The sequence below is a fragment of the Dermacentor andersoni genome, chromosome 1, assembly GCF_023375885.2.
Source record: "Dermacentor andersoni chromosome 1, qqDerAnde1_hic_scaffold, whole genome shotgun sequence".
NCBI lineage: Eukaryota > Metazoa > Arthropoda > Arachnida > Ixodida > Ixodidae > Dermacentor > Dermacentor andersoni.
The window spans coordinates 259,273,102-259,292,311 of NC_092814.1; the positions used below are offsets into that span (position 1 = coordinate 259,273,102).

Genomic DNA, 19,210 nt, shown 5'->3' on the forward strand with positions numbered 1-19,210 from the left:
CTTAAGCCCCACCAGCTTCATTCGACTGCTACCCAAATCATTATCAAATATTGAATTGTTGTCTTTCCCACCCGTTCCTGATGGAGAGTATCTCATCACTCCGCTGCCTGACATTCCACTGCAGTATGATGTGACCGTACGTTACACAGTTCTGACTATCACAGCCAACCACACTTGCATTCCTGTCATAAACTTCAGTTTAACCAAGCAGATTGTGTCTCAATCAATTTGCCTCGCCCAACTTGAGCCTTTAGATGACCATCATGGGGTGGCTTTCTCACCCGACGATCCGTCTGAGCCTACCAGGCATCCAAAGTCTGTTTCTTGTGCTGATCCCAAGATTCAGAAAATGATTGCGATGAACCTTTTACCGCGCAAGCCGAAGACCTCTGCCGTGTTTTGTTTTCGTACAGGGGTTTTTTCGACTTTGACAGTTGCCCCCTTAGGCCAGACGCTTCGTGTCAAGCATCTTATTATTACTGGTGATGCTGCTGCTATGCACTGTAGACCATATAGAGTATCTCTATTGGAACACTAGCTTATTCAGATTTATGATTAACAGGATGCTCTATAAAAACATAATTGAGCCCTCTTTGAGTCTGTGGGCGTCACCGGTGGTGTTGGTTAAGAAGGATGGGACATGGCACTTGTGTATGGGCTACCACCATCTGAACAAAGTGGCCAAGAAAGATGTGCACCCGTTGTCACGAATTGACGATGCTCTTGACTGTCGCTACAGTGCCAGTTACTTCTCCTGTATTGACCTTTTGTCGATGGCGATCGCTACTATCGACAGCCAGTATCGCCATCGACAATATGGACAGAGAAATTAACGACGTTAGGATGGATAGTTGGGCGTGTTGGTTAAGCATGATTTCTGAAGTGAAGGCGCTAAAAAGACGGAGGACAAAGAAGAAACACACACACACAGGGCGCCACTTCCAACAATGTTTATTCAGAAAAAAACGCCACTGATTTATACTAGGAGCGTAATCACAGTTTCTCAGGGCGCATTCGCGTTTAGGTAGAACAGTTCTTTGCGTGACAGTGATATGGATGCAACACTTACGCAGTTATCAGCTGCTTCAATGATTCTTTTGGCCTCAATTATTAATCTAACCCATTTGTCACGGCTTCTGGCGACCACAGCGCAGGCGTGGAAGTCTGGCTTACATCTGCAATTTCTACAATGAATTGCCAAGTGGCCCTCCCTCCCATTGTTCACTTTGTTATTGTGTTGCCTCAGCCTGTCATTCAGGCACTGCTCTGTTTGGCCCACGTACTTTTTACCACAATCTAAAGGAATCTCATAAACAACTCCTGCCTGACATTCTACGTATTTGTTATCGTGTTTAGTAGCACAGGCCGGTGCCTTGCGGGAATAAGGGTTGGCCATTCGACAGAGTTTAGAGAGCTTGCACGGGGCAGAAAACACGACATTTGCGTTAGCTCGCTTTGCAATCTTTTTCAAATTATGTGACATGCGGTGTATGTAGGGTATGACAGCAACTTTTTCTTTTTCGCGGGGTGGCTCCTGGTCCGGTTGGCGGATTCGCGACTTCTTCAGGATTGTTTCCGCTACGGACACTAAAACAGGTTGTGGGTAGCCTGCCTCTTCCAGGCGGTCAATCTGCTTAAGAAAACTCGCCGCAGCTCGATGTGGACAGGACTTCTTAAAAACGTTCAGCAGGCACATGTTGGCGATGCTGCGTTTAACTAGCTTAGAGTGAGAGGAACTAAAAGGCAGCAGAGGTTTAGTAGCCCGAGGTTCATACTGCCAACAGACGTGGTTACTTGCTAAAAACAATCTAAGATCTAAAAACCTGATGGAGGAATCTACCGAAAGTTCGTGGGTCACTTCAATGGGGGATAAAGTCTGCCTGAAGGTTGTCAATGTTTGACTAACGACCAAGTCGGTGTCACTGCAATTTTTATCTACCAAGATTAGGAAGTCGTCAACAAATCTAAAAACTTTGACTACGCTACTACCCTCGAGACTGCTAGAAATGGTTCTGCCAGCGCGAGCTAAAAATAAGTCACTCAGAATCGGAGCTAAACACGACCCTATGCAGACGCCGCTCTTTTGCAGGTACAAACGACTGTCCCATTCAATATAGGTGGAAGCCAGGTAATGTTCTAGCATAGCCAAGAATTTGTCTTCCGGAATACCAGTTTCGTTCTGAAAAGCCAGGGAGCCGAAACTGTCAATGCCTTCCTGGACGCACTGAAGCAATTCTGCTTTTGGCATGCTATAATATAGATCTTTCAGATCTACAGAAAAGGCCTCTAATTCTGCTTTTGTCTGTCTTGACAAGTACTCGACTACTTGTGCAGAGTCCTTTACCAGGTAAGGGTCGTCTACTGTTAGAAGCTTCAGCCTTTCTAACAGAAACGCAGCTAAACATTTCTGCCACGTATTGCGCTCCGACACAATTACCCTTAGAGGGCAGTTATCTTTATGGGTCTTGGCGCTGAAGAAGACCTCAAGAGTGCTCACTTTGCTATTCCTAATGTCCCTAGCTAATTTTGACAGGTTCATTTTCTCGCACAGCTTCTTCGCTTCACATTTCAACTTATTGAGCGATACGTTGTGGTGACAATGAAAAACAGAATTTAAGGCTTCCAACGCTTTCACCTTGTAAGTCTCTCGTGGAAAGATGGCAAAGCCGCCTTCTTTGTCCGATGAGAGTATGCAGTAGGCGTTCGTCTTCAAATAAGACGCCAGACGATTAATTGCGGGACGACCGGGGTCACACTGGTCCCGTAGAAGAACGTCCACGCCACTTGAAACGCACCGATCCATTTCACTCACGGGAGCCAAACTGGACACTTTTCGCACCAGGGAAAGCTTTTCCGGAGCGCTGGTCCGGGGCTTCACGGCAAACTTCGGCCCTAAAGCCAGACACTTTTTGACGTCCTCCGGTAGCGTGACGTTTCCCTCGGTGAAAATTGAGTTCCCAGGGCCTTGTTTTTTCTTCTTAGGACGAGGCTGGCCACGTAGGTGGGACAGGGTACTCTGCCAGAGGAATTCGGTCGTCTGGTTGGCGAGACGATTAAAATCCCAGAAGGCCCGCTTCGCTCTATCTTCTCTCATCAAGCTGTGCAGTTGGGCTTCTAGGTGAACTCGGTAGAGGCGAGCCTGTCTTGACCATTCCGACTTGAGAATTTTACAAATGCGGTTTCCATGACCGACTGAGGGGTTGAAGCCTCCGAAAAGAAGCCTCACATCTTCAGGTAGGAGCTTACGCCGAATGCAGTAGGAGAGCGCGCGTGCTTTGCAAGTCGCGACGGCGATCAAAGAAACTGTGGCGCTTGGGTCTGAAGAAACACATAGTGAAGAGCCCGATGCACAAGAAATATACGACGTTAGGATGGATAGTTGGGCGTGTTGGTTAAGCATGATTTCTGAAGTGAAGGCGCTAAAAAGACGGAGGACAAAGAAGAAACACACACACACAGGGCGCCACTTCCAACAATGTTTATTCAGAAAAAAACGCCACTGATTTATACTAGGAGCGTAATCACAGTTTCTCAGGGCGCATTCGCGTTTAGGTAGAACAGTTCTTTGCGTGACAGTGATATGGATGCAACACTTACGCAGTTATCAGCTGCTTCAATGATTCTTTTGGCCTCAATTATTAATCTAACCCGAGGGAAAATTTTCACCGAGGGAAACGTCACGCTACCGGAGGACGTCAAAAAGTGTCTGGCTTTAGGGCCGAAGTTTGCCGTGAAGCCCCGGACCAGCGCTCCGGAAAAGCTTTCCCTGGTGCGAAAAGTGTCCAGTTTGGCTCCCGTGAGTGAAATGGATCGGTGCGTTTCAAGTGGCGTGGACGTTCTTCTACGGGACCAGTGTGACCCCGGTCGTCCCGCAATTAATCGTCTGGCGTCTTATTTGAAGACGAACGCCTACTGCATACTCTCATCGGACAAAGAAGGCGGCTTTGCCATCTTTCCACGAGAGACTTACAAGGTGAAAGCGTTGGAAGCCTTAAATTCTGTTTTTCATTGTCACCACAACGTATCGCTCAATAAGTTGAAATGTGAAGCGAAGAAGCTGTGCGAGAAAATGAACCTGTCAAAATTAGCTAGGGACATTAGGAATAGCAAAGTGAGCACTCTTGAGGTCTTCTTCAGCGCCAAGACCCATAAAGATAACTGCCCTCTAAGGGTAATTGTGTCGGAGCGCAATACGTGGCAGAAATGTTTAGCTGCGTTTCTGTTAGAAAGGCTGAAGCTTCTAACAGTAGACGACCCTTACCTGGTAAAGGACTCTGCACAAGTAGTCGAGTACTTGTCAAGACAGACAAAAGCAGAATTAGAGGCCTTTTCTGTAGATCTGAAAGATCTATATTATAGCATGCCAAAAGCAGAATTGCTTCAGTGCGTCCAGGAAGGCATTGACAGTTTCGGCTCCCTGGCTTTTCAGAACGAAACTGGTATTCCGGAAGACAAATTCTTGGCTATGCTAGAACATTACCTGGCTTCCACCTATATTGAATGGGACAGTCGTTTGTACCTGCAAAAGAGCGGCGTCTGCATAGGGTCGTGTTTAGCTCCGATTCTGAGTGACTTATTTTTAGCTCGCGCTGGCAGAACCATTTCTAGCAGTCTCGAGGGTAGTAGCGTAGTCAAAGTTTTTAGATTTGTTGACGACTTCCTAATCTTGGTAGATAAAAATTGCAGTGACACCGACTTGGTCGTTAGTCAAACATTGACAACCTTCAGGCAGACTTTATCCCCCATTGAAGTGACCCACGAACTTTCGGTAGATTCCTCCATCAGGTTTTTAGATCTTAGATTGTTTTTAGCAAGTAACCACGTCTGTTGGCAGTATGAACCTCGGGCTACTAAACCTCTGCTGCCTTTTAGTTCCTCTCACTCTAAGCTAGTTAAACGCAGCATCGCCAACATGTGCCTGCTGAACGTTTTTAAGAAGTCCTGTCCACATCGAGCTGCGGCGAGTTTTCTTAAGCAGATTGACCGCCTGGAAGAGGCAGGCTACCCACAACCTGTTTTAGTGTCCGTAGCGGAAACAATCCTGAAGAAGTCGCGAATCCGCCAACCGGACCAGGAGCCACCCCGCGAAAAAGAAAAAGTTGCTGTCATACCCTACATACACCGCATGTCACATAATTTGAAAAAGATTGCAAAGCGAGCTAACGTAAATGTCGTGTTTTCTGCCCCGTGCAAGCTCTCTAAACTCTGTCGAATGACCAACCCTTATTCCCGCAAGGCACCGGCCTGTGCTACTAAACACGATAACAAATACGTAGAATGTCAGGCAGGAGTTGTTTATGAGATTCCTTTAGATTGTGGTAAAAAGTACGTGGGCCAAACAGAGCAGTGCCTGAATGACAGGCTGAGGCAACACAATAACAAAGTGAACAATGGGAGGGAGGGCCACTTGGCAATTCATTGTAGAAATTGCAGATGTAAGCCAGACTTCCACGCCTGCGCTGTGGTCGCCAGAAGCCGTGACAAATGGGTTAGATTAATAATTGAGGCCAAAAGAATCATTGAAGCAGCTGATAACTGCGTAAGTGTTGCATCCATATCACTGTCACGCAAAGAACTGTTCTACCTAAACGCGAATGCGCCCTGAGAAACTGTGATTACGCTCCTAGTATAAATCAGTGGCGTTTTTTTCTGAATAAACATTGTTGGAAGTGGCGCCCTGTGTGTGTGTGTTTCTTCTTTGTCCTCCGTCTTTTTAGCGCCTTCACTTCAGAAATCAGGACAGAGAAAAGACCGCATTTATAACACCCGATGGTCTTTTCCAGTTCAAAGTTGTGCCCTTTGGATTATGTAACGCGCTGGCCACTTTTGAGCATACGATGGACTTTATGCTTCAGGGTTTCAAATGGTCCACATGCCTGTGCTACCTCGACAACATTATTGTATTTTCACCAACATTCGATACTCACATTGAATGTCTCTCAACCATACTTGATGTTTTTCGTAAGGCCAGGCTGCAATTCAACCCATCGAAATGTCGTTTTGGCCGCTGCCAAATTACAGTTTCGGGCCTTCTTGTCAACGCTTCTGGAGTACAACCTTACCCAGACAAAATTCGTGCCGTGCAAGACTTTCCAGTTCCGAAGTCAGCCACAGGTGTTCACAGTTTTGTTGGTCTGTAGTCTTACTTCCGCCGCTTTGCAAGATTTTGCCGCTATTGCTCGGCCTCTCACTGACCTTTTGAAGAAAGACATATCCTTCTCATCGGGACCTCCACATTCTGCCGCCTTCTCCCCTCTCATGACGCATTTGACCTCACCACCTATCCTCACCCACTTCGACCCTAATGCCCCAACAGAATTGCATACGGATGCCAGTGGTCAAGGTGTAGGTGCCGTACCAGCCCAGCGTCAGCATGGCCACAATTGCGTTATCTCTTATGCCAGCCACCTCTTCTCACCATCAGAGCGCAACTATTCTATTACGGAATGAGAATGCCTTGCTGTTGTCTGGGCGGTTGCCAAGCTCTGTCCTTACCTTCACGGCCCTCTTTTTTCCATAGTAACTGACCGTCATGCTCTCTGCTGGCTTTCCTCCCTAAAGGATTCCACGGGCCGGCTTGGTTGGGCTTTGAGACTCCAAGAGTTTTCATACTCTGTGATTCACAAGTCCGGACGCCTGCACTAAGACACAGATAATTTGTTGTGTTACCCTGTCAACAGCTCTGACACTCCTGGTGTGGAGAAGGTTTCTTGTGTTTTCTCCGTGTCACAGCTCCTCTGTAACACTGACGAGCAATGTTGTGAGGTCTCACTCAAAGCGGTCATTGGTCGTTTGACTCGGCGCCCGACGACGCTTCCTTACGCGTCTTCGTTCTCCAGGATGGTTTTTTGTACCATTGTAGTGTTCATTCAGAAGGCCCCGATCTCTTTCTTGTCATTCCAAGGTGCCTCCGTTTGACCGTTCTAAAGGAACTTCACAACGCGCTCATCACTGTACATCTCGGCGTGTCTCGAACCTATGACAGAGTACGCCACCGCTTCTTCTAGCCTGGTTTTGCACGTTCTGTGCGGCGTTACGTCGCAGCTTGTGAGCCATGTCAATGCCACGAGAAGCCATCCCTGCTTCCCGCTGGTTACCTGCAGCCACTTGAAATCCCGGTAGAGCTATGCGGTCGTCTCAGCTTGGACCTCCTGCGCCCTTTTCTGGTGTCTACGTCGGGGAACAAGTCGGTTGCTATCGCTGTTGACTACGCGACCAGATATGCCATCATGCGCTCTCTTTCAACCAGGTGTGCAGCTGATGTGGCACATTGCCTGCTACACGACATCATCTTGGTGCATGGAGCTCCATGTCAACTGCTCACAGACCGAAGCCGTACCTTGTCCAAGGCCATTGCTGACATCATGCGTGTCTGCTCTATCCAGCATCAGCTTATTACCTGCTACCATCCATAAACCAACGGCCTGACCGAGCGATTGAATTGGACCCGTACAGATATGCTGGCAAAATATGTTTCAGCTGATCACTGCAATTGGGACCTTGCTCTGCCTTACATTACCTTCGCCTATAATTATTCTCACCTTGACACTGCTGGCTATTCTACGTTCTGCCTCTTGTATGGCCGTGAACCCACGCTACCAGTAGACACCTTGTTACCACCGATTACGACCTCAACAAGTAAATATGCCCGTGATGCCATCGCTCATGCCGACCAAGCTCGACAGTTTGCACATGCTCTCCTATCAGTGTCACAAGAGAACCAGAAGCTTCGCTACGACCTCTGTCACCATGAAGTGCACTTTTTGCAGGGCACCTTAGTGCTGCTTTTGCCACTTTCCCGTCAAGTAGGCCTTTGCAAGAAGCTTCTCTCTTGTTATGAAGACCCGTATTACGTGATTCGTCAAGTTACTGATGTCACCTACGAAATCATTCTAGCCAGCCTTGCAACGTCCTCCGCTATGAACGCCAGTGGTATTGTCCACATCGCCAGGCTCAAGCCCTACAACTCTCTGCTTGCTACCGATATCTGATGGCACCGGGACAGCGCTCTTGCTGCTGGGGTGTTGTGTTACGATACAAACGTTAAGAGACATGGCGCAAATTAAGATGAAGACGGGCATCTGGGTTTGGCATGAACTGGTTTCCATCTTGGTCTCTGGCTGCACTGCTCTTGTAAATAGATTGTAAATAGTTCCTTTGTTTGTCTCAATATCTATGATACCACCCCTTGAAAAATAATATCTCATCATGAGCTCTGTTCACTGGGCCCCTTGGGCTGGCACAGACACCTGGCTGCAGAAGTGAGGCATCATACAAGAAAGTACAAGCTGGAAAGCACCTAGCAGCAGTGTATCTATCAACAGCTCTCTGATACCAAGTTCTGCAGCCATATTCCTGGAAAGATGACTCAGAAGGCTGCTGAAAGCCTTCATTCAGTAACATGGTCAATTCTCAAAAAAAAAAAAAAAAAAAAGAAGAGCACCTCACTAATTGCGCTGGAGACTGTTATCAATGAAGCAGTCTGCAGGTACAACACTGGAACTATATTCATGCTCACACTGAGTTTTGCACCTCGCTTCTTTTGAAACCCAGGAACCATGCTTTTTGTAGAGCAGCAGCAAAGAATGCCATATACAGAAGATGAAGAAGAGAGGGGGGTGAACAAAGGCACACCAGACCAGAGGCCACATGTCCAAGAAGCCCCACATCTGAAAACACTCCAAAGACTAGAAATTTTCTGCCTTTTATAGAACTGAGAGAAGGTGAAACTTTGGGAGCCGCTTTCTCAAAACTCTTTTTTCGCCCTTCTGCTCAGTTTCTGCAGCTGATTTCTTTGTTACCGTTTAGCCTATTTTGACACTTTTTTGTCATGTTCCTTGGGCTGCAGTGCAGGTCGTGATAGTCTCACTTCTTTATCTTGACTTTTTATAATGTGGCTATTCATTCACCCCGAAAGTGTGCTTGATGCGAAAGTAACATAAAAAATGACACTCCAAAAATTTTTGTTGTTAAAAAAAGAAAAAAGCAAGGCTGTCAAGACCTTCAGCATGCATTTAGCTATGCTATCAATACCCAACGAGCCTTCCATTGTGTTTTTTAAGCTTCCCAGGCCCTCCAGAAAGTTAAAGGGACAAAAATTCTGCTCAATTAGATGTGCTCAAGGTATCACTCTGAAACTTATGGGGGCGTCAGGGAGACATTCTAAACATTTGTGCCAATTTTCATCAAAATTGTTTGCCTTAACCTTGATCTGCTAACCTTATCATCGATAAAGTGCTTCTTAACAGATCGATTGCAATTCACTGTTATAGAAGGCCAGCATTCTTCAGCAACAATAGTATCACCCGGTGTCCCTCAGGGATCTATATTTGGTCCTCTGCTTTTTCTTATCTTCATTAAAGGCCAACTTCAACGAAATTTCACTTGGGCTTAATTGACTATAAATGTCTAGCGTATACTCTCAAAGTAATCTTGGCAAAACTGCAGGGCTGGGAATCGCATAATTTTGTTTTTAGCAGCTATTAAATAGCGCCTGTGCAGACGACGCATGCACCTGGCGACAAAGCGGTAGTGATGCTGATATAGCACATATTGAGGGACGGTACGCAACTGTTGATCTCTCAGTTGCGCCAGGTTGCGCCGAGGCAGCCAGGTGCATTGCTCGCTCGTCATTTGTGAGTTGACGGGCGTCTCTCTCGGCATGCGTTGTCCCTGTTGCGCTTGGGATTTGAGCTCTTGCGAGAATTCCGATGTGTTGCGTGGCCGTTAGGCGCTTGAATACGTAGTCTATCACGAGCAATGGCTGTGCAGAACACAATGCTGAGTAGAGGAAGGTTGAATGCATCTTTCCTGTCCCAGCTTTCCAAGCGCAAGTGTGCACCATGGCAGGGCAGGGAAGTGCAACGCGCACCAGCCAATGTACACAAAGCATGTAAACTGCAGTAGACGAAGCTGCACTTCAACAGCACAGTCACTTACCCATAAGATCTAAACGCTTTCTCGAGTTGACTCTATGCTACGATGGCATCCGAAAACCAAAGGTAACGTTCAAAGGTAGGTTGTATTCAAGGGCAATATTCCCTAGCGATCAATTCCGGTAGTACATCATCATGTTTCGTGCGTCACCACATCGAACGCATCGAAGCAGACGAAGGAAATCCTTTCTGACATAGTGCCAGAAAAGGACCAGGAACCGCATGCTGCATTTGTCATGAAGAAGAACACAATGCGGCGGCCACGGTGTAGGTGCAGCGACAAGCCATGCAGCAATTCAATGCTGCCACAGCAAAATGGGTGAATATTTATCACGGCCGCAGTTTGGCCTGTCTGGCCATGAGTTTATGCATGCTTAGCACCGAGCCCCTCTAGTCCAGCCGTGCCAAGTCTCAGCTACTTATCATCCTTCACTACAGATGGTGATAGTTGTCTGATCAGTCTAGGGACCTACTTGTAAACAGAACTTTTGCTTGCATGTAAACTCCCTAGATCGGTCGACAACTCCGGCACTTCCAACGTGCCAGGCAGCGGCTGGTGGAGTCGGATACGTAATGCCAGAGACGATAAGAGCGCTAAAATTTTATCCTGTGCTTTAAACGTGACCAGATATTGATCAGGTATTGTGGCAGTGCTAGCGCACAAGTGTGCAGCAAGTGAGCACTTAATTTTTTTGTCGAAGGCACGAACGTAGCACGATCGCTTTAGTGAACCCGAACAGCATGCTGCTGGTCAGCCAAGCTAGTGCACGGTGCACTCTGTTTCAGTTGCTGCGGGTGGCGTGAGATAGGACGTTCTATTCCTGCGCCAGCCACACAAGACTGTAGAGCGTCCAATTTTTGCTGATTTAGCGTAACTGCTCCATGCATGGATCGCGTTTGTGTTAAATTGGGCTATACTGCACTTTTAGCTTGGCCACTCCAATATGCTCTTCTTTGAGCAGAGGCAGAATGCATCAAGGCCCTGTTGGTGAACATAGACTGCCAGATAGAGAAAACTGGCTGGACTCGGAGAATACATCGCATTAAAAGAACATAGCGGGCGCGCAACAGCCTTGTCACAGTGCACGAAGCAGCTAAGAAAGTATACTAACTCTGACAAGCAGACGTGCAGGACCTGTTCACTACTGATACACTGGAACGGAATACAAGCAAGGAACGTAGACAGCACGGGCGCTGGTTCTCCACATTCTTCACTGTACGTCACTTCCGCCGGGCGATAATGGCGTCATTCTTTTTCTGTTTCAATATGAAAAACATCGATTTTTGCAAGCTCTTTGTGACTGATTGAGCTGCATTTCAAGTGTAAGATTTTGCACAGAGGCTACTGCATGTCTAAACTATCTGAAACTAGGCTTTCTATGGGTCGAAAATTTCGTTGCAGTTGGCCTTTAATGACTTACCCATTAAAATTTTGTCGTCTCTTCATATTTTCGTTGATGATTGTGACCTCTATCATCACATAAATAGCTATGAGAACCAACGTTACTAGACTAGCTTCAGTTTTAAAACTTGGTGGCGTTGCGCGGAACCGCCACCCGCCCGCGCCTCCGTGGCGCTGCAGTCGCGCCCGGCTTCACTTCCTCACTAGCTGGCTACGCGGGCGGGCCGGACTAAGCACGCGGTGCAGCGTTGGTGTATTCTGTGGTTCGTTGTTGACGGCGAATTTCAGCAAGCATGTCATCCGTGGAACTGTAGCCTTCGCCGAGTTTCTTAAGAATATCAGCAGACGATGCCGACGTGCTGCGTACCTGGCTGCATAAACCGCTATCGGAACGATGTCGACAGTTCGACGCACCTCTTTTTCTGTGCTCCCAGCAATGCGACGCTTCGCTCGGCGTGAAACAGAGATTCCTCGTGCCGACCAGGAACTCTGCGAAATCCGCGGCACGCGCTCGTGCCACTGCTCCCGCGTTGGTCGTCGTCTTCCACAGCTGGCTGCGTGGCCGTTCATCTTTCCAGCGTAGAATTTCACTTCACTTCTGTCGTCGTAATGGGGAGGCCGCGTAATGGGGAGGCCGAGCCATTGCTTAAGGGAGTATGAGCCACTCATGGTCTTACGTAACGGAAAGATTTAATTTTGAAGAAATTTTATTTCGAAAAATCACAAGCGGCAAATTGCAGGCGAAGGCTGCTAACCACGCCGCCGAGCAAACTCGAGATATCGAACGCAAGCGACAACTGCGGACTGCGGGCCTACCGTCAGTGACGTCGTTCTCTCCGTCTCAGCCGATTGTGTGTGTAACCTCATAACTGAGAACTACCTTAATGAACCCTCGGGATTAACCCAGTGATAAACACAGTGGCCGCACGTTTCAGCTTCGCTGATTAAGCATCTTCCCAGAATGAAAAACCGACTTTCTTTCTTTTTTTTTTTTTTTGTGGCTTGTGTGTACAAAGACCGACCTCATCTTTCTTTTTGTAGCGCTTCTTTGGCGTGGTGAGAAGCTTCGGTGGGGATGAAGATCATCCTACAATCACGCACTTTGGCCAGATATTCAGGCTCGTGAGCCTAAACTGCGCGGAACGTTAAGACGACAGGAAGAAACAGACGACATTTAGAAACGCAGCTTCTGCGCTTCACTGTATGCGTTTCTTCCTTTCGTGCAGTTTACCCTTCTTTCAGTTTTAGCGAACTGGCGCGATAAATCTTATTGCTGTAGGTGGATACCGCTTTCTCGTGGTATCACTAATTCGGACAAGGAAGAACGCCAGCGAGCGTGAAACACGCGCAAACTGCCCGTCCATACGAGCTCAAGTATGACTCAAGGCTGTGACGAGGCGCCTGCAGTGGAGCCCGATGGAACAGCGTTGCCACCTGGCGGCTGTCACAGAAGTGGCGACAGCGCCTGTAAGCGCGCGGGCGGGGAGTTTTACAACTGAAGCTAGTCTAGCAACGTTAATGAGAACCAACTACAACTACAAAATGATTTTAATAGAAAACTGGCACATGCAGTGGATGATGAAGCTAAATGTTCCGAAATGTAAATTCATGCATGTGTCCCGCAAACGTACTAACTTCCTCCACTCGTACTCATTGTACTCGACATCCTTATCACATGTGGCAGAATATCGGTATCATGGCGTTCGTGTCACGAACAAACCAACCTGGTCCCAGCACATCAACAGTTGCATTGGGGGCTTCAAGGTCACATGGCTTCATCAGAAGGAATCTCTCATTGCCCTTTCCCTCCATATGGCGAACAGTTTAAGAAATGTTTGTTCGGACAAAGCTTGAATACGCAGCAGCAATTTGGAATTCACACCAGAGTTGCCTTAGTAACACTCTCTTGTTAATATGAAATTGAACAGCTGGATTTATGTCCTCTAACTGTGATAACGACCACAGTGTTACTATCATCAAATCTTTCCTCAGTCTCCCTCCTTTAGCATTGTAGAATTGTGCAACTCTGCCTATTCTGCAAGGTATATTATGTTATTCAAAATTTACCTGGTACTCTTGTTTTCCCTTTGGTGCGCAGTTCTTGGAACCTTTTCAATTCCCTGAGAATTCAACGTATCCATGGTGTTACCAATGCATTTAGCAACATATCTTTTGCCCAATACCGTAGCAGAATCGAATATACAACCAAATTGTCGCTGAATGCAATCCCTTAATATTTATAAAGGGATTAGCTGTGCGCTTTGATGATTAATTGTTTCCAATCCTAATTTCTTGTTTGCTTTAAGGTGGTGTTTGCTTTTTTTTCCTGATATTGGTTGCTATTTGTACCCTGCTTTTTTTCTGTGTGTGTGTGTGTGTGTGTGTGTGTGTGTGATAACTAATTGCATTGTCATCCCCTTCCTGTTTGATTACACTTACCGAACAATTTATTAATAAATTTTACAACTTTTGTACCATGCTGCTTCTGAATTGTCTTTTTTCTTCATTTGTCATGCATTATTCTTTAGGTTAGTGAGCAAGTGCTGTACTTTGTGGATCATGCTCCCTCATGAAATACGGGGAATGCGTCAACGGCCAGCCGGAGCGGATGCATGCCACATAGGCTCCGTAAAACCGATGCTGCCGCTTTAGTAAATCATCACCTAGTTTCACCAGTCTTGTCGTACAGCTACCGGAAGGTGCGTGGAGGCCACTTTGCAAGTTTGGTGACCCTATCGCCGAGCAAACCCTATTTATCAGCCAGAGAAGACTGACATGCCGTACAGGCTGTGCCAAGCCAGGCGCGAGACCTATAGCACGGTGAAACACCAAGAGCCCAGAATGATGGAAGTACAAGTCGAAGGAACTACAAGTCCCAGTCAAAATCCCCAAGGGAGGATACGAATGGGGTACGTGGAAAACAACACATGTGAGGGACGCACCGCAACGCTCCCCGCGTTGACGTGGCATCCGAGGTACTGCCCGGACCCGGCGCAGATGCGTGCAACGCAGCAAGTCCTGTGCAGAAGTCGTCAAATGGCTCCACTGCCGCAGCATGTGATTAAGAATAGTTTTCCACTCGCAGGGACGCCTCTTCTTACCCAAAATACGGCCGCAGCTGCTGCTCCGCTGCCTCTGTGAAGCGACGAAGATAGCGATAGGAGCAGAAGTGCAACTACGTGTGCACCCATCTAACAACCCGTGCACAGTGGCCACCACTAACCAGGAAGTAGCCCTTAACCTGGTCAAAATCAGAAGCATTACCCTGAACGCAAAAGCGTACGGGGTGGCAGCGTACAGAGTCCCTGCAGTGGACACAGTGGGAGCCGTGATTTCCAATGCTTTTCGAAATGAAACGGAAGAAGAGCTTCTACAAGATCTGCAAGCGAGAAATCCAGGAACAGGCATCTTACTAGCTAGACGCATGGGCAAGTCCAAGTCCATCCTTACCACCTTTGCTCAGGGACCCATCCCCTGTAGAATTATTTACTATGGGGGAGTGCACCTGTGCATGCCATATAGGGTGCGACCAGAGGCCTTCACGAACTGTCGTGCCCCAGGACACAGACATGATGTGTGCTCACAATAGAAAATACCGAGATGTCCAAGATGCTGCGAAGATCTCGGCAATGACAGAATACGTCTGTGCATGCCCCGATGCATCCTGTGTGGCGGAGAGCACCTTACAGGAACAGGATAGTGCAAAGCAACACAGCGACAACAAACAATGGGGCCTTCAGTTAACGAGGGCAAAACCGGAAGACGGCAGCTACACCCAGAAGATTTCCCAAAGTTGAATCCATCAGCCCCCACAAAGGCCCCCGAGGAGCTCACATGGGCAGAACAAATCGCCTGCAAATCAGACCCCCGGGACGAGGAGTTGGCCTTCCTTCGAGAGGAGGTAAAATGCTTACAACAGGCCATCACCCAACCCAACGCCTCACCCATTACCCAAACCATCACCCAGCCCTCACACCCACTTCCTGGTCACCCCTTACCGCTAGAAACTCAGAGCTCATGTCCTGCAGAAACCTCAACCTCCACCCCACCAACAAAAAAAAAAAAAAAAAAAAGTTCCTCCATTGTCAGACAAAATAGCTGAGCATGAAACCATCAAACAAAACAGCTGAGATGGAGGCTTAGTTTGAAGCCAAATTTGAGGCAAACTTAACAGTGAAACTAGCAGACTTCGAACAGCAGATGTGCGATCAATTTCGGCAATTCCTAGGAAATCGCCTCCAAACACTCGAAGCTCGATTTCCAACACTCGAAACTCGCATCGACTGCCTCATTGACAAACGCTTTGAAATTTTAGAGAACAAACTAGATCCCTTCTGTACCCAGCTCAGCACACAGATGAGCTTAATGGTGGCGGAGGCAACCAACGAAATGCAGGTGGCACCCCTACCCCAAATCACCCCCCCTCCACTTCCAAAACTTCTGGCGTGCAATATGGCAGGTGATTAATCTAAATCAATGACTACTCCTCCCCTTTTAAAACTCTGGCATTAGAACTGTTGTTGCAGCATACGTCATAAACGAGAAGTGCTAATCCAACTCGTACTAAATGAGGAACACCCACCAGACTTAATTCTGCTACAGGACCTTAAAATTAGTATGTCACTTCTGGGATATACTGCTTATCACTCACCAAATGATAGTGCTCCAGTTGTGTCCACCTTTATCAAGCGATTCATAAGGCACACACAACTTACATTCCCACACAAAGTCCAAAATGTAGTCCTTGAAGTAATCGCAGTCGACATTCAACAGGATTCCTTACTCATCACCAATATCTATAATCCACTGAGTATGCCAGCAACGCGCTATGCTAACCTAATAGTGCAAATAACCGCAGCAGCAAATAAAACACCAATCATAGTGCCCGGAGACATTAACTGCGCACACATGGACTGGGGATACCAGAAAACTTCCGGCAGAAAGGAGGTTTTGATGACACAGACTCAACAGTCTCAGCTCGCAGTGTACAATGATTTCGATGCCCCACCAGACAAGGTACACCAGGAATGATGGACACAAGTCCAGACCTCACGATGGGCAGATGCATCAACAATCTGGAATGGAATAGAACAACACATACTTTAGGCAGTGACCACTATATTATCGAAGTTAAAGTCTCAGGTCCCGAAGCGTCTCGAACGAAAATAAAGCATAAGCTAATCAACCAGGATAAATTTAGAAAACAACGGGAAACAAATTGACAAACTGGGCCGGTGGATGCGCGAACCTGGACAGCACAGGTCCTCGAGGACCAAGCGGCGTGTACCAAGGAATATAGCCCAGAACAACAATTTCCAGTTATGGACTCAAAACTGGCCCATATGATAGAAGCACATGAAAGTCTCATGAAACGATATGTTCAGCAAAAATGCAATAAGAAGCTCCAAAACAAGATATCTGAGCTTGCAAAGCAAATTCAGGATTATAGCCAACAACTTAGTAGACAGAATTGGCAGCAGATATGTGAAGGTCTCAGAGGCAATCGCAGTACCGCTAGAGCATGGCACCTTTTAAAACATCTAATTGATCCCATGAAAAGTAAACAACACACTAGAAATATCGTAGCTCGACTAACACACAACCATAAATACGACACGCAGGCGCTACTAAAGACACTCAAGAGCCTACACACCTCGCCGGGCCCCTCGAATCCCTTACCAGAGTTCACCGGCCCACCAAATACTGAGCTGGACAGGGACTTAACTATACAATAAGTCCGAGCAGCACTTCATAGACTCCGCAACACCATGCCAGGCCAAGATCGCATGACAAACGCCGCTCATAGGAACCTCGATAACAATTCCCTGTGAGAACTTACCAGTATCAACAAGCATTGACAGAGGCACACTGCCAGAGGAGTGGACGCATGGAAGGGTTATTCTAATGCCTAAACCTCACGAATCAGTTACACCAGAAAATATGTGCGCCATCTCCCTTACCTCTAGCCTAGGCAAACTCTTTGAGCAAGTTATCCTAACTAGACTGCACGGCCTCATGGAAGACACCGGTCAATACCCACACTCAACGATTGGATTCCGATCTGGCCTATCTACGCAGGATGCCATGCTTCAACTAACGACAGCTATTCTGGACCCACTCATACCTACGCACACCAAAGCGGTACTGGCGATTGACCTCAAGAATGCCTTCGACGTCACCCACAATGCCATCCTAAAAGCCATGTTAGACCTAGGCGTTGGCCAATGAGCATACAACTACATAAGGGCTTTCCTGCAAAGCCAAACAGCCAGCATGTGCGTAGACAACCTTCTTACAAACCGCGACGCTCTAGCGAACGTAGGCACACCGCAAGGCTCCATGCTGTCCCCTTTCCTCTTTAATGCAGTACTTATTCCGCTCGCACGGAAGCTATAGCAAATTCCCCATCTTGACCATACCCTGTATGCGGATGATATCACCCTGTGGACTACATATGCATCAGACGCCCAAACCGAAAAAACACTGCAAACAGCCGCAATGGTAATACAGGACGAGGTCACCAAGGTAGGCCTCACCTTTTCTTCTGAATCTGAACTCTTGATCTGAAAATCTGAACTTTTCTTGATTCCACCAAAGGGTAAAATGTATCATACTCCTATGAGAATCTACGTGCAGAATAGGGAGGTCGCACCGGTCCACACCATTCGAATCCTGGGCCTCTACCTGCAACAAGATGGCAGAAACACTGAAACAATCAAACGTTTAAAGAGCACACTAGCAGCCACCATGCAGCTAATACACAGAGTAACAAATAAAGCTCATGGCCTGCGTGAAGCAGATACTCTAAACGTGGTATAGGCGTTTACCAAGAGTAGAGTATTGTATTCTACCCCCTACCTCAACCTCAATGTAACTGAAACCCAAACAATAAATTCTATAATGGGAAAGCTACCAAGGCAGTGCTCCGTCTGCCCAAAAACACCACTAAACGAATGCCTGGCGGAGTTAGGTGTGCATAACACCATACAAGAACTAAGCGAAGCACACCTACAGGCACAATATCTCCAACTAGCCAGCACCCCTACCGGAAGACATATACTTTATAAACTCTAAATTTGCATTCCTGCTAATCATGACTCCCTGAAAGCGCTACCCATGGCAATTCGTCAAACGCTAAACATTCGACTGCTCCCTCATAACATGCGCCCCGACCAAAACCCCGAGCGACAAAAAGCCAGAGCAGCAGCCCTTCCTAAATGGTATGGCGATGAACAGAATGCAACATGGGTAGATGCTGCATGTGATCAGCACGGAGCCACAACGATTGCTTACACACCGAACGCCCCTCCGTTAATAAAGGAATTACCCCAGGCAACAGACCCAGACGAAACGGAAGAGATTGCTGTAATGTTTGGGCTCGGCAGCTCCAGTGCTACCTACATACTGAGTGATTCTAAAGCTGCACTGCCAAATTATGCTAGGGGCAGAGTTCACCCTGCCACCTTCCTCATACTGACCCAGAACCCTCCCTTCTACCGCAGCGCTGAGCTCATCTGGGTGCCCGGGCACTCGGGAAAACACCGGCAGTGAGGCCACCGATTCTTTAGCCTGAGGGTCAAAAAAACCAGGCACAGGCGGACCTCATGGGGGGTTTCTCAAGGGAGCGTGCGTGTACTTTCGCTGACCTCATTACGAATGCTCATGCCGAGAGGCAAGTATACCCCCCCCCCCCCCCCCCCCCCACTCTTCCCTCACTACCAAGGAACAACACTTATGGCGCCGTCTGCAAATGCGCACCCTACCTACTCCATCCCTCCTCTCCCACTACCGACCCATCCCACCTTCTTCCCCTCTGTGCAATGCGCCGAAAGCAAACCTCACCCATATAGTCCTGGCCTGCCCAGCTTCTCCT

The 19,210-nt window shown here is 47.6% G+C and overlaps 1 protein-coding gene across 3 annotated transcripts in view; it reads left to right on the plus strand.

Moving 5' to 3' along the window:
• LOC126547836 (RAB11-binding protein RELCH homolog) overlaps positions 1 to 19,210 on the plus strand; it is a 223,897-nt gene that overhangs the window by 67,021 nt on the left and 137,666 nt on the right. The gene's annotated exons all lie outside the window — the stretch shown is intronic.